Source organism: Aedes aegypti, chromosome 3, assembly GCF_002204515.2.
Source record: "Aedes aegypti strain LVP_AGWG chromosome 3, AaegL5.0 Primary Assembly, whole genome shotgun sequence".
Taxonomy (NCBI): Eukaryota; Metazoa; Arthropoda; class Insecta; order Diptera; family Culicidae; genus Aedes; species Aedes aegypti.
Genome location: NC_035109.1, coordinates 204,883,619 through 204,899,589, shown reverse-complemented (window position 1 = coordinate 204,899,589; position 15,971 = coordinate 204,883,619). Strand labels below are relative to the sequence as shown.

The 15,971-nt window shown below is 38.1% G+C and overlaps 1 protein-coding gene across 2 annotated transcripts in view; it reads right to left on the bottom strand.

The window, feature by feature from the left end:
- The window catches only part of LOC110679302, a 169,237-nt gene that overhangs the window by 125,271 nt on the left and 27,995 nt on the right, over positions 1-15,971 (bottom strand). The window lies entirely within an intron of this gene.

The window sequence follows — 15,971 nt, the reverse complement described above, 5'->3', positions numbered from 1 at the left end:
TTATATGGAGAATGTCGGTCCCCCAAGGAACATCGGAATATCTTTAAAACCAGATTACCAATGATTAACATCGACACAGATCCCTAAACTAGAAGAGTTGTTTGAGAACTTGTGAAAAAATGGTGCAAAAATATTGAAAAACAAAAAAGTTATAACGATTTGAATATTTATTTTGCGGTAAAAAATGAAGCTGCCGGTAGAGGGGTTAATACCTTGCGTTCCATTTTAAGTAATTATGTGATATTGGTTAAGTTTAAATTTCTAAATTTGATAAAATACATAGAACCTTTCCAGCTAAAAACTGTTAAAATTCTTCTTCTTCTTCTTTCTGGCGTTACGTCCCTACTGGGACAGAGCCTGCTTCTCAGCTTAGTGTTCTTATGAGCACTTCCACATTTATTAACTGAGAGCTTACTATGCCAATGACCATTTTTGCATGCGTATATCGTGTGGCAGGTACGAAGATACTCTATGCCCTGGGAAGTCGAGAAAATTTCCAACCCGAAAAGATCCTCGACCGGTGGGATTCGAACCCACGACCCTCAGCTTGGTCTTGCTGAATAGCTGCGCGTTTACCGCTACGGCTATCTGGGCCCCTAAAAAAACTGTTAAAATACTAATGACGAATTCCGCCTCTTTATCAAGTTGCTATCCAATATCCAACATTCTAATTTTGATGATTTCTTGACTTTGTTTTAAAAAGACTTATCTATGCAAACTATTTAAAAATTGTATAACTTGAAATGATTCATTTGAATGAAAACACGTCTTTGAAAAAGTTTGAAGCAGGTACAAGGAATATTATTGAAATATTGCCCTTAATTTAGCTTTAAAGGTTAGGATGAAATGCTCAAATACATTATTTTCACGATTTTTTTTTCAGATTTACGAAACAAGCCTTAATAGCCAGTTGTTTTTTTTTACTATCTTCAACCGTTTCCATGTTATCACGGAATTAAGATTTAAAATTATATTGAAATATTTTAGCCCATTGCGAATGTTAAGCAAGGTTTGTTGCATCATGCTTTAAATATCACTTAAATATCTCAGTCTGAATGCCAACATTAGGAACCAGCTCTATTTATTGAAAAATAAATGAAAAAAAAACCTCAGTTCAAAAATATGAACCCGTGCGAGCCAAAAAATCAACCCAATAAATATTGATTGATTTACGACAAAAATCTATACCAAAGCTATGCCTTTGATATGCATAATGTCAAGAACTTTATCTTTTTCCCATCATGAAAGTTTACGGTGATTTGTTCCTTTATTTCCCAAGCGAGAGCTCTGATCATAATTGCCAACTAAACGGACCGTTCTTGAGCAACGGTAGGCTCTTCATCGCAGGTTCATTGACTACTGCGTTCTCGTGCAAATTTGGCTCGGGATCACGGTAAAAAGAAGCAAGGTATTATACTCCGAAAAAAGACATTTGGCAGTGACGTCATTCCTATCGCAAACTCGAACGAGTGCAAAAGAAAAGAAAGACCTGCTCTCCTTTATTATCCTCAAGGCCTCATGTTTGACGATAGGAATGACGACACATGTTTTGATGGAAAATCGTTGTTTACACGTGGGAATAGCCTACCTTGTGTATACTGTGGCTCGGGATCTGTTCCCTTTAAGCTCGCTTTCAGTTCAAAATGCATCACTGCTTAAAGGGATTCAAGAGTAGTAATCAATGATTAGTATAACACATTGAAATATGAAAACTAAAATTTATATTTCAAAACGAGCTTCTAGACACATTTCGAAGACTGTTCTGGTAGAAAAGAGTTCCAAGGAAAGAGTTCCTGGAAGTATTTCTGAAAAAAATCCCATTAGGACACCTGCAGAAATTCCAGTAGGAAATTGTAAACGAATTACAGCAGGAACTCAAGAGGAAATGCTGGGCTAACTTAAATTGTGGAAGACGCCCAGAAAAAAAAACAGGAGCTTTTTCGAAAGAAGGTGAACTTCCTGGAAAAGTTCCAGGATGAATTACTGAAGAAACATCCATTGACAACCAGGGAAAATTACAATAGAGCGTTTGAAATAAGTTTATCAGAAAGGGTTAAGATATTATTGAGGAATTCCAAAAAGGACTCCAGGTAGAAATATGTATGAATGCCAAAAACTAAACTGCTGGAGGAATTCCCTAAAAATTCCCCCAGAAATAAAAAAAAAATGATGAACGAATGGAAGCGTAAGGAAATAGTATATTTCTGTCCGCCTCAGGTTCTAACAAATACTATGAACTGTGATAGATACATCAACTGTGAAATATTAGGAGTGGTAGATAGAAGCAAGTGAAAGATACAACTACAAAGTACAAAGAAAGGGACGGGCCTGGGATTGAACCGATGACCACCAACCCCGTCTTGAAATGCTGCATTTGAAAGTTGAGTGCATATACAATGGTTGCTGTGATGAGTTTTCACCTTTTGCTATTCAGGAATCTATTTTTTTATGGTAGCTCTAGATAACTGCAAGGAATAGTACACTAAAATTTTATATTAATTTTCCTAATATTAGATATTTCAAATTACGCTTTGGCATAATGTTACCCCCTAGGCCCAATGTCACCCACAACGATGGTACTGCAAATACACCAAATTAAAGCTTTCAATCCATATTATAGGCTGGATTGCTACTGACAAGAAAAGGAATCGCCTATCTTGATGCGTGGAAAATTTCTTCCCAGAAATGGTCCAGAACATCACATTTTCTGATCGCAGTACGAAGTTCAGAAGAAATGTCATTTCAAAGGGGGTTCTCTGTAGAAAATTTCTTGACCCATTCAGTCAAGGAATTTCTTTACTTTTCTTGAGCGAAACAGCATACTTAGCGAATGTATGAAAAATATCGGCACTGAGCATAAAATTTAATTTTGCATTGAAAATCGCGTTGGTTAATATAGGCCACCAGATCCAGTTTCAGACACATGGTTAACTTCAATTCCTAAATTAGTCAATTACAGTCGAAGCTTGTTATAACGACATCGCAAGGGACCATCGTAATAAAGAAATGTCACTATAGAGAACAGTTATAACATCAAAATATTTTTCAAGGGGCCGAAAAATGTCGCTATAGGGAGCTTTTGTCGCAATAAAAGTTGTCGTTATAACGAGCTTCGACTGTACATCAATTTGTTATGAGAGTGTCCAAAATAGGTGTAAAGAATGTAAAGCTATAATGAAAATTAAAATTTTCTTTTAATTTTTAGACCAATTTGGACAAATAAGTGAATATGGCTTTCTCATGTGAATGTGCTCTACTGAACTATTTCATGTCAATTTTGTGTGTGAAACGGTGTATAATCCACCACAATTGAAGCGATAGTCAAAACCGGTGCTTTTACCCTAAAGTGTTTGAAAATTATGCATCTTTGAGAATTACAACATCTTTCATAAATTCACAAATTGAAGATATTATCCCTTCGATTAAAATCTAGGACTATCAAACCCAAAATAACAGTAATTTCCACGAAAATAGTCTAAATTCAAGGGAATCTGGGGTTAAATTCACCCTTGAGGAAAAACGACCCACGGTGTCTTTTTTGATTATTGTAAATTGGAACATTTTTTTATCAGGGATCGATTAGATACCCAAAATTAGACAAGAAAAATGAATATTTTTTCCTAATTATTCGTAGAAATCCTAAAAAGTCATTTGCCCTAGGGGTGAATATTACCCCAATAGGTCCAACTATGTTTTGATGTCTAATATTAATTATTATTTTTCGAATCGATATGATGCAATTCATATTTCCAACATTTTAGTGGTCACGCTTAGAGTGTCCATCCCGGGACAAATTATTATTATTATCTTTATTTGAGAGATTTTCAGCCCGGGGCCGGTTTATGTTAAAGGCCGGGAAAAAAACCATGGGATTTGAGAAATTTTGGGATTTCCCGTTTCTTGGGATATAAGATCCACTAAAAGCTGTCGTCTCGGGAATCTTGGAATTCCCCAAATGAACGTGACATATGACAAAAATCACTGAATTTTAGAGCAAACAATGAAATATTTTTCAGATTCAAAAAATATTAAAAACAATCGAAAATAAAGAAACACATTATAGAAGAAATAGAATAAATAGATCATAATTTTCATGAAGAGACCAAATTACCAAAAGGATAAAATACATTAATATTTATCTAGTTGTGAATATTATTGTCGTTTCTTTTCAACACTACACGTTTTAATAAACCTATGCTGAGAAAACCAAACTGAAAGTACAGCTTTAGCATCCTTCTTCTTCTTGATATTACGTCCTCACTGGGACAGAGCCTGCTTCTCAGCGTAGTGTTCTATGAGAACTTTCACAGTTATTATCTGAGAGCTTTCATTGTCAAAGTTTGCCATTTTCGCATTCGTATGTCGTGTGGCAGGTATGATAATACTCTATGCCCAGGGAAGTCAAGGACATTTCCATTACGAAAAGATCCTGGACCGACCGGGAATCGAACCCAGTAAGCTATTTTTTTCGAATCGAAATTATGCAACTCCTATTTCTCACATTTTAGTGGCCTTGCAGTTGTAGTACAACACTAGTAAAATAACTTCGCTTGTCGTACACAATATCATCGTGGTTGTGCTGGTGGTGGAAAATAGCGGAAATTTTCTTTCAGAAATTGCCTATCTATCTTCCTTATATAAGGGAGTTAACTTGAAATCCGAGAACTTCTAGGAAAAGAGAGCGATAGAATGACCCATTGCCAAAGGATTAAACGATATTTTAAAGAAAAAAAAACTAGAAAATCTTAAGTCTTAACTTTTAGAATCATTGCTTTTGATTTTTATAAACTTGAGTGAAAATTTAGCAGTTCAGTCAGCTGTTGATATAACTCCTTTTAATAGATTTGTTCCTGAAATACACCTATGTCATAACTCAATATGTGAAAAGGCGTAAGGAGTAGCAGCGAAATCTCGGTTGAATTTTCAGAAAACCAATAACCACAATATGCAATCGGTTCAAACGATGCATTCGTGGTGTACCGTTAAGTCACCAGTCACCGTGCGGTCTCCATTCACCGTGCACATATACAAATTGCTACAGAATATTCATACAACTTTCACAAATTATTCTTTTGCCAGCAAAATACGATTAAACTGATGAAACTAAGTAGTTTTTGTTTATGTAGTCAAAATCATGTGAATTCTGTTTGATAATGAGATGTTTCAACACTCTTAGTAGAAACGTTAAAAATTCACATTTTTCATTTTAACGTTAGAGTATAAAATTTTTCTAATTTTCAAAAAGTTTTCACTGTGGATACCATAAGTAAGATGTATTTCATCGTACGAGCAATGAGATATTATGCAAATTAGAATTTTTTATTGTGTTTTAGTCGAAACCCAAATGCACGGTGAATGAACCCTTTTCACTATATATGGTTCCTATTACCGTGCATTAGTGTAAAAGGCATGAACTTATTCGGTAATATTTGATTTATTGTTTTGTTGTGATTAAACATCTTCATATTTAGTTTTTGAGTGATTATGGAATGGTTTGGACAACACAGTCAAACTCCCTATAACGATTTTTATAAAAAAATAATTATTTATCCAATTTTTAAACTTATTGTGATTTTAATTGCAAATGAAGATTTGAAAACTTTTTTAAATGAGTGCGCACACTATTAGCAACATAGTTGCTCCATCAACAGCGTTTCTTCAAGATACAAAATTAAATCATGACGAAAACTATACGCACGGTGAATGGTGCACTAGAGTGCACGGTAAATGGTGGCATAGAACGGTACGAGGCGACCTTAACATGACATTTCCAAACATAATTTTTGAGTAATTTTTTGTTATGCATCACTAGTTTTAGATTTTTCCCTGAGTTATGATACCGTTTTGGCTCATATTCCGAGCACTTAAGGTCAACTGTGACTTCAAATGCATCTGATAGGCATAAATTAGCTGATATTTGTGAAAATTGTAATTTCTTCACGAAGCCTAACCGTTAGCTGTTGGGTGTGTCGATAAAAATGTTTATTCAAACTTGTTTAGTATTGTTTTTACATAAAAGTATGCAACAACATTTTGATTCAAATGCCGAACACTGTGTTCATTCTGTCTCATATTCCAAACACCTTGATTCAAATTCCAAACAGCACGAGTAAATCGTATTCAAATGAATGATTTTGCAAACAAATTTATCTGAGCTAGTTCTAGTGGTCTCGAACTAGAGAATCATCACTACTCCTGAGGTATAAAATATATTGGAGACGTTAAAATTGAATTGCAATTGACTGCCATTTCCTGGTAATATCACGACATATTTCAGCGAAATATTTCAACCCAGTTGCCATACAAAAACGGAGTGTTCGGAATATGAGTCTGTTCGGAATTTGAGACAAAACGGTATAATTGCACGCTACGTAGTGATATTCTAGTAGGCTTAAAATTATTTAGAAAAGTTATATAATATTTCGAAGTGATTTTTTTTCTTAAATGCACGGTGAATGGTAGCTTGACGGTATATATGTACATACTTTTTTTGCGGGGAAATATCAAACAACCTTTAATAAATTTAATCAAACCAACTCGCATTCGCTGTTTGTGCTCGCGGAGGGGAAGAGTCATATCGCTCGCATGAAATCATACATTTCCCCCTTGACTGTTGCAGTGGAAGTTATTCACAGCTTCAATCTGCCCCATGCACTCAGCAAACAGCCAATTCCACCAACGAGCAGCGATCCAGTCAAAACTATGAATCACATATCCAGCCAAAGTGGAGCAGGAAATATGATACTGGAGCTAGCCGATCATCATGAAATGAACTTCTAACCCAGTAGATATGTTCAACACCACACTCCGACCGGTCGGATTCTGTATGTTCAAAGAATTTCTTGCAGCAAAAAAAAAAAAACGCAATGTGTGGCAGTTAACCCCGTGCAGTGTGTGGTTGAAGGATAGAGTTACACCCCAATTGCACTTGATGTCAGCCCCGTTGCGCCAGGTTTGCCCACTATGGGCGATCGTGGAGGCGAAAAAAAAGCTTATTCTGATAGGGTTTTCTTATTAGCTATTCCATTATTATATATTTTTATTACGATATGTAAACTTTACTACCATATCGATTATTAACCATAAAACAAATTTGTTTTCGTGTAGCAACAAATGATAATTCACAAGTTGAAAAGTTCACGACAATGTTGCCTTGAGGTTGTGTCCCTATCACCGAAAATTGGGACAATGGATTGTGAGAGCGCTTACTTTGTTGTTTGTTTTGCGTTTATTTTAATGACCGTTTGATTTACTGACCTAATTGCATTGCAATTGTTACTTTGGTGTGTCAAAGTCGAAATTGGCAAGGGAAATAAAAAATCAAAGGAGGCACATGGTATTTGTTGAATAAAATATACTATTTTATTTTAAAAATCTATCCCAGAAAAACGAAATGCTATTAAAATTCGTACTTTCGTGCGGTTTCATGGAAGGACTACACTGCAAAAAATATGTTTATTTTTTTATCGATACTTAATACATCCCATACTTTTTCGTCCCACGTTTTCCAAGGATGAAATTTGCATACGATGGTAGTTTTTGATGTAACCAAAATTGTCACACACATCTGCACTTTTTTATTTAGGGCTTCTTGAACATTAAATGTGTATCACTAAAGTCATAAATATGACTGAAGACAGCAACCATATTTTGGCCGCCGGACAATACGAAAACTGCCCATAGTGTTGCCGTGTGCGGGGTCCGACTTGGCTAGAGCTACCTTACCTACTAACTAATAACCACCGTCGATTGCTAAACGTTATGAAAGCGAGCCAGTGTCAGTGTGCTTCTGCATGCAAACAACTGCGATATCAGTTATGAGGCAGCCTTAGCCAATAATTCCTCGTTGGAATGGCGTTGAATTGGTCGTCTACATGACAGCAGGGGCTAGCAGACATGAAGCAGACGCATAGTGCTTTACGAGCTTTAACAGCCCATTGAGGTTGGTGTGGATACAAACTTTCACTGCATTACTGCTTATCGGTGATTAGAATCATTTGATTTTATGTACTATTCGACGTTTCGACGGGTCAAGGGTTTGCTGAAGATCCTTCGCATCTAGTGCATTTCAAATCCCAATCCAAATCCAAGCGAATCCTAAAACTTTTTTTTTTGTTTATTTTTTGTTTATAAGCGGATACACACACTTAAATCAAAAATACCGATATCAGCTGTACAAATCTCGGTTAAAGTTCATTAGCTAACATCTCAGCAAAAGTGACGTTTGATGTCAGTGGCACCCAAAGATGCTGCTTTAAAAAAGCTAGATATTTTGCTGATCCTTTTGCTGTTAAATTCAGTTGTAGTTTGGCAGGTAGATGCGTTTTTTCATGATTTCTTGTGGTGAATTGTCATAGGATCGCAGCAGGCTGTGCGCGCGAGCGGCTGCGGGTTTGAAGTCGCTGTCACGTTTTTCTTGTTCCACGTTGTTTTCGATTCGGCTGATGAAACACCAAACTGGCTGATGGTGATTTGACACTTGACACACATTTAGAAGAAAGGTGCTGCATTGTTGAGTGATGACAGCGTGTTCCGTATGAAGATGGTCAATATGTTATGTTTTTAGTGTTCAAGCTCCAATATTGCGATGAACTAATTTACAATGACGTCACGCTGCTTCTTCCACCGGGAAGAAAACCTTTTACTGCGGGCCGTGTTTACAAAAAATGAACGATTTCGTTATGCATTCATCCACTTCGTGTTCATCCGGTGAACATTCGTTTTCCGGATGTTGGTCCGGATGTCATTTTATGTAAACATTGCCCGCATTTAGAGCAGAAAAGAAAAACGAGGATAAAAGAAGACCGTGGATAAGTCCATTGCGGCATGTGATTTGGATTGTACTAAGCCACCCGAATCCGATGCATGAGTTTTCTTTGGTAAATTATTTCTATTCAGAAGTTGAAAAATGGGGGTTGACCGTAACAGAATTTGAACAGTTATACCGTTTGGGCATGTGGTTTAGCGATGACCGAGGGTAACTAAGTGAAAAGATGAAGGAAGTGCTTCGAATTGATTGGTCGACATCGTCTTGGATTTGGTGAGATAGTTCTGATCTTTATTGTTACCTTAATAAACTAAATACGTGTCAATTCAAAAAAAAAAAGGAAATATCTTTGGATTCGGAAGTGTGTTTGTCCATTGGATAACGGTAATGCACACATTTGAATAAGCCCCACATTGTTGGTTGGTGAAAGTCAATGTGCTTTAATATGATTCGAGGAGGAGGGAAAAGTAGTTTATTACGCGAATTTATTTCCAAGAAATATTAATTCTGGAATTTATTTGAACGAGTTTTACGTCTAGCTGTAGTTTTTTTTCGGTGTGATTTCAACTTTTACCACGCTATGGAGGCTTCTTAAGTCACTCACAGTCTTCCATTGAAACCGTATGACGTCATCCATTTCCCCTCAATGTTTGTTTTGGCTTTACACTGTACTAATACAAGCACACAACGACTTCCTCCTCACCTCCTTTATACCACATTGGGTGAAAGTGACATTTGAATGGACATGTCCCTCCAGCTATTCTGATATGGGCCACTAGATCTTCAATAGAGCTATACCTTATAACTCCTGGACTATAGCTATCTACAATAGCATCAAAAACTTCAGACTTACATTCAACTAGTGACCACATCTTCAATAAGAAACCTGCTGGCAACCCTGAAATTGATAAACTAATTCATTGTCAAAACACGTAAGCTTTAAAACTAATTGAACACAAAACATTACGACAAACTTAACAGCAAACTTTTACTTGCATTCAGTCTTAAGGTTTCTAATAAAACACCCGCCATCAGCGATTCCCAAAGCCGTTTCAATATTTCACCGACCGAATCTGAAACAAAGTAAACCGAGCTAAAACGCGACAGAAAATTAAAAAACGCAGTCAGCCACTCGCATGGCCTGCTGTGATGCCATTAACAATCCTTTTTTTATGTTCGACGTTATTTATGGCTGTTGCATATCGAGATGCGACACATGTTACCAAAAGGCCTACTGTGCTGCGTTTACGCCAAGAATCAAAATCGGATATCTTTGGGTTAAAAGTTTCCTGGGCTATTCGGCCAATAAGGTATTATTATCAGGTTTTCGTTCTGAGAATGAGTTTGAGGAATTACATATTGGATAAACAATGAGAGTTTTTCATAAACTAAGAACAGCAAAACCTAACACCAGCACCGCACCGACCGCAGTTCGACAAATCGATGCTCTAATTTTCAACTGCATGTTGACGAAGCTACGGCAAAAACAAATATATCAAATTGATTTCCAAGCCACACTCGTACGAATCAATTATGCATGTCGCTCGAGGAATTGGGCAACGGACGGGGATTCCATCGTTGCACCTTAACCAGCAGCGATGCCAATGCAGCAAACCCATCGCACTACTGCTCTTCCAAGAAGCCTTTGCTGGCAACGTGTCGGTCGGGCTGGTTCAATGATCCCTTTCCATCGAAACAATAATGTCATGAATTTTATATAGGTCACCTCGAGGAACGACCTTTAAAACATATGGCCATACGTGTGTCTGTTCGCTTCCCAGCGAACTAATCACAGAGAAGGATTCCAGGTTATGTCATAGAAGAGGGCCGAACACTTCCACTCATTTTTAGAACCATCCGCATTATAACTGTGGAGATATATCATATGACAAAATTAAACATATCGATTTCTTTTAAAAACCTGTACATAATAAGCAATCAGGTTGCTGGGCTGAAACCGATATCGGGAAGAGGAATGAGAACCAGGGGGTCACTCAGCTGTGACATGGCAGATAGAGGAATCTACCCAAGTGGCACGTTACGTTTGCCGTTGGCGTTCGTTACCGAGAAAGAGATCCGTATCAGATACCCCTTCAGAAGGCATTTCTCCACAATGTCTACTTTGGTTCCTCTTCTGCTTTCAGCTGACCACTGCTGCCGATGATGATGCCTTGAACCCCACACTTTGCTATCATCATTGTCATGCTCATCATAGTGCAGTGGTTCCCAAACTTTTCGAAGTGGTGAACCCGAAGTGGTGCAGTTTTTCAAAGATGGTGCGAACTCCTTAAAAATTATGTGATTGAAATTTGAGTTTTTGGAAAGATCTTTTATTGAAAGAACACCAGTTTCTAGTATGTACATCCAAAAAAAAAGTACGCAATCAACAACAGATTATGTAAGAACTCTGCCATGATTCTTTGAAGTTCACTAAAAATTTAGCTATGAGTCCAAGAAACATCATTCCAAGAGTCTGATATGTAGCTTGTTAAATTTTGTTGTTGTTTTACAACTATTAGTTTTTTTAAGTGAACTATGCTAATGATGCTTTCTTACAAGTCAATCGAAGTAATAGATTCTTCACATTTATTCATCAATCAAGAAAAAGTACACCTATTTTCAAACGACTTCACGGATCCCTTGGGAAGTCGTTACGAACTTCTAGGGGTCCGCGGACTACCAGTTGGGAAACCTTGTCCTAGTAATCGGTGCGATGCTGTGGTAATGCCGATATGGCACGGACGGGTGCGCTTCGTCTTCTGTTTCGGTTATGCTTTCACTGTCACACGACTAGTGACAAGGTGTCGTTTTTTTAAGTTAACATCAAAGGTGCAAACACTGATTTTCAACCTCAACCGTTTGTCTTTGAGACATGGTAACATCCTTAGACGACCATCGGTGCACGTACCCTAACCTCGTATCAAGCGCCCATCCACCGCGCGACATTCGGCTAACCGACCGGTAGACCTGACACTTCAACTATGCTGTATCAGATGAACATCACAAAGATAAATTGATTTGATTTGCTGGTGCTAGGTGCATGATACACCGAAATATAGGAGAGAAAGCCCCAGAAGACATGGAGACAGGTGAACAAAACCCACAAATTTTCGAATCATGCACCACAGAGGTCGATTATCGTTTCTTGGTACAAAGATAAGTGGGCGATCGGGTGTGTTACTCAATAGGCACAACATAGACACATGTCTTCTCAAGTGGGCTTTTTTGGCAGTCTCGATCGATTAGATAGATGCTTATTTTTTGTCCCAACAGCTGAAAGGCAGAAGAACAAGCAACGTGGTGGGAAATTATCAGTGCGCATTGTACTATCGAGCTGTGCGAGATTTTATGCTAGTTAAAACTCTTCTTGGACACAGTTCTGAAAAACATCGTCAAAGTCTTTTATTCTAGATATAATCCAACTAGAACGGCATTTTTTGTTATTGCAAAAATTGTTGTATGCAACGCGTGACAAAACTCGATTTTTACAGCACTCGTCGTATTTATCCAAATCGGCAAGCCTCGTTGAATAAATGTACTCGTGTTGAAAAAATCTTTATTTTGCTACTTGTTGCACAAAAACAATGCTGAAAAGTGCTACTTTTCAGCACCTATTTCGGTGCTGAAAAGTAGCACTTTTCAGTTCTGTTTTGAGAGTTACCAACTTTGCGTCTCTCCATACTCATCATATTCCACTAAACAGCTCGAAGATTTATCGTCTCTTCATTCGCCTGTGTCTCACGGGTTTGACCATGGTCATGTTTCTGCTTCTGCAACAATTGGTGTTGTAAAGGTTGCTGTAGGGTATCCCAAAATATCCGGATCCTAACTTCACGCTTCTTCACGGTTTGTGCAGGCAGCTTGGTACATGAGGAAAAAAAAGTCGAAAATTGCATGCGGCTTCTAGCCTGGTCCCTCGTCGAAATCAGATCAATAGAATCTTGATTGAAGTGTGAATATTTGTGACTGTCATAATTTAGATCAGGCTGCTGTGTCACAGCCTACCTGATTGAAAACTACTGAGTCTATGCGTCGCATGGAAGGCCTTGTGGATACTCTTGAAATAGGAATGTGCTGTTAGAAATAATTCAATAGAACGGCATATTTCGTAAGAGCAAAAAATGTTGTATGCAACTCGTTGCAAAACTCGATTTTTTCAGCTCTCGTTGTATTTATCCAACTCGGCGAGCCTCGTTGGATAAATGTACAACTCGTGCTGAAAAAATCATCATTTTGCATTTTGTTGCATAAATAACTATTTTAACAGAATAATGATTCAATTCAATTTCTTGGCCGTATTTACTACATCAAGCATTATTATTATCCTTACCTAGAATGATGAATCATCGATTGAATTTCTTTATCGCGAAAGCTTACGGTTCGTCGAACACTTGGTGCGCCATGGCAAGGTCGTAAACCTGTAACGTTCGCCCGCCTGGTGAAGTGGATTGCACATTTCCAAACGCCACGGTCCACTTTTACAGCACCGTCGGCTACTGTCGCGGCGAATTCCAGCGGAAAACAAATCGTTCAACCATGTTCAAGAACCCTTCTAGGTGGCAGCTTTTACGATTTGAATATCTGGTCACAATGCAGGCCAGGGCAGCCATCGAGGTGGTCCGGTCACGACGATTAGCTGGCCTGGCAGTCATCCACTCCAATCCTGCGAAGCGAAAACGTCGCATTCCTTTGGCTCAAGAGAGTGCTTCGCCGCTGCCCTCTGTCTGGGGCCTGGTCCTCGATTGGTCAGTTAGTGGTCGCCGCCCGGTTGGAATGAAAGGCGGCATCTTAAGCTTTTAGTCAAGAACCCAAGTGCCGCAGCAGTAGGTATTCATAACAGCAGCAGCAGCCGGATTTTGTTACAACTTATCAACCGATTTGTCATACTCATTATGTCTTCTGATAAGAGCGAGTAAACTCTTGTGGCAAGCCGTTGATCGCCTCAAGCCCGAGGCACCGTGGCTTATACCAAACCGCGCAAAATATTTCAATTAGTCCTGGTTGAACAGACTTCAAGGCTCAATCCGGCACTCAAATGGCTCGGCGAGAAAATGGAACAAACACTTTGGGATATTTATTTTTCATGCAGTTTATTGCACAAACCTGACCTAACGCAACCGAGGCACCAGTGGCGTGTTTCGTATTTCGTCGCAGCACGATTTGGGTTTAAATCCCGCGGAATCTTAACACGATCGCCGCTTCAGATTGGGACGGGGGCCAAGTTCAGTTGCGAGGAAAGTATGACACACATTTACACAGCCGGTGCATGCGTTCGCCGTGTCACTTAATGAAATTCCAATTAAATCATTCAGGAGAATTATTTCCTTATCGCTGTTTACAGCGCAGACATTGGTTTTCGTTTTATGGAACCTGATTGGTGCCAGATAGACTTTCGTAGAATGGCAGACATATTGTTGATATTGGAAAGAGAAAATCAATCCAATTAGCTTTCGACGGACAGTGGAAAATATTTTTGTGTGATGTATTTTGTCAAGTATTCTCAAGTGTGTTAGCCTAGTATATCTCAATCTTATTACAGTTATTATTGATTTTTTTTTATAGTTTTACAGTTATTACTTTTTTTTTTTTTTTGAAACCTGGATTCAAACTCAAAAAAGATCCCAACTTTCTTGTTAATCGTAATGATTGACTGGATGGGGCATATGGTGGAGTTGTAACTAACATCTAACAAGAAAATAACACTAGTACGACGATTCACGCAAACCACTGTAAAATATAGGCGTTATTATACCATATTCTACCAAGAGTTTAGAGGGGGTTCATCATGCACCACTACCCCCCCATATAAACAGAGCTGTAGACGCAAATCATGATTGTTACAGAAGCGATAATCTTGAATCTCTCAGGATTCCATCCCTGAGACAGACAGATATATTTAAAAGACATGACGACAGATTGCGGAAATTAGCTGTATAGATTAATTTAGTGGTCTTATTTAAACAGCAATAGAAAATATTTCAAATGAATGAAGCACTTTCAGTAAACTTCTAAATATCAGTAAGTTGTCAGCTTCCTAATGTGCTTATTTAACTCTTTTGCTTTAACCAATCCGCCAAACAGCGACTGGTGTTCGGTTATTTTGACGGAAATGCTTTTGACGTGGCAATGACCGCCAGAATTCCTAACCAGATTAGCGGGCCTGTTCCGTCGGTTCCTGCCGTCTTGTGGTGTGAAGTAGATACAAGCATAATCTCCTCATAATCTCTCCATCATTAAAATAGAACATCGCCTCCCACTTATGATCCCTTCCTGAAGTACACAGTTATCAATTAGCGGTAAACTCAACGGAAAGCATGCTTTTTCCTAGCTATTCGCTCTAAATATGTCTTCAAGCGGGACTTGAAAGCGCAGTCAACGATTACTCACGCCGATCAATGTTTGTTACTGCAGTCCAATATTTTTCGAATGCTGAAAACCGGATTTGGGCTTTGTGTCAATCATTTTTACACCTTGAATTTTACGCGCTGCCGGACGACATTCACCGGCAGAACATTCTCCTGTAGCATGCCGCCGTCGTCTTTGTCGTCCCGAACCGATGAAAAAGGAAGAAGACGACAGTTAACCAACCTCAACCGAGACACCAAAAAAAAAAGGTGAAGCAATCGAAAAGTATCAAATATCATAATCTTTGCTACGTCGTCCCATAAAATACGCATCGGGCGTCGTTCATTCATAAATTATTTATTACAAACTTTGGCGGTTGCATTTCATTGGGCTTGACGAGCGCATCTTTGTTGACGGTCTCCTGATGCGGCAGCACCTCAAGGAAACCACCCCGTGACCAATCCACGTTCGGTGAGAGTGAAACTTTGTTGGGTGTCTAATATGTAAATTTAGGAGAATAATGAGATCATTAAACTTTACAAAAACCATTGTCGCTATTATTCATGTTTTTTTTGTTAGAAATTAAAAAAACGTTGTTTATGGATGTAATATAACATTTGCTAACTAAGACAATACTAAATTGCTTGAAAAAACTTTAATTGTGTCCATATATGTAAAAAAATACATTTTTTTCTGATTAAAAAAATACATACGAAAAAAAACCACTGTCGGTAACCTCGAAAATGTTGCACAGTATAATAGATGAATAATGTATCACTAAAAACATCTCCACGACGAGTCCATACGTTTTGAGTACATATTTGCGCATGAAGAAAAACCACATGACTTTAACCATATT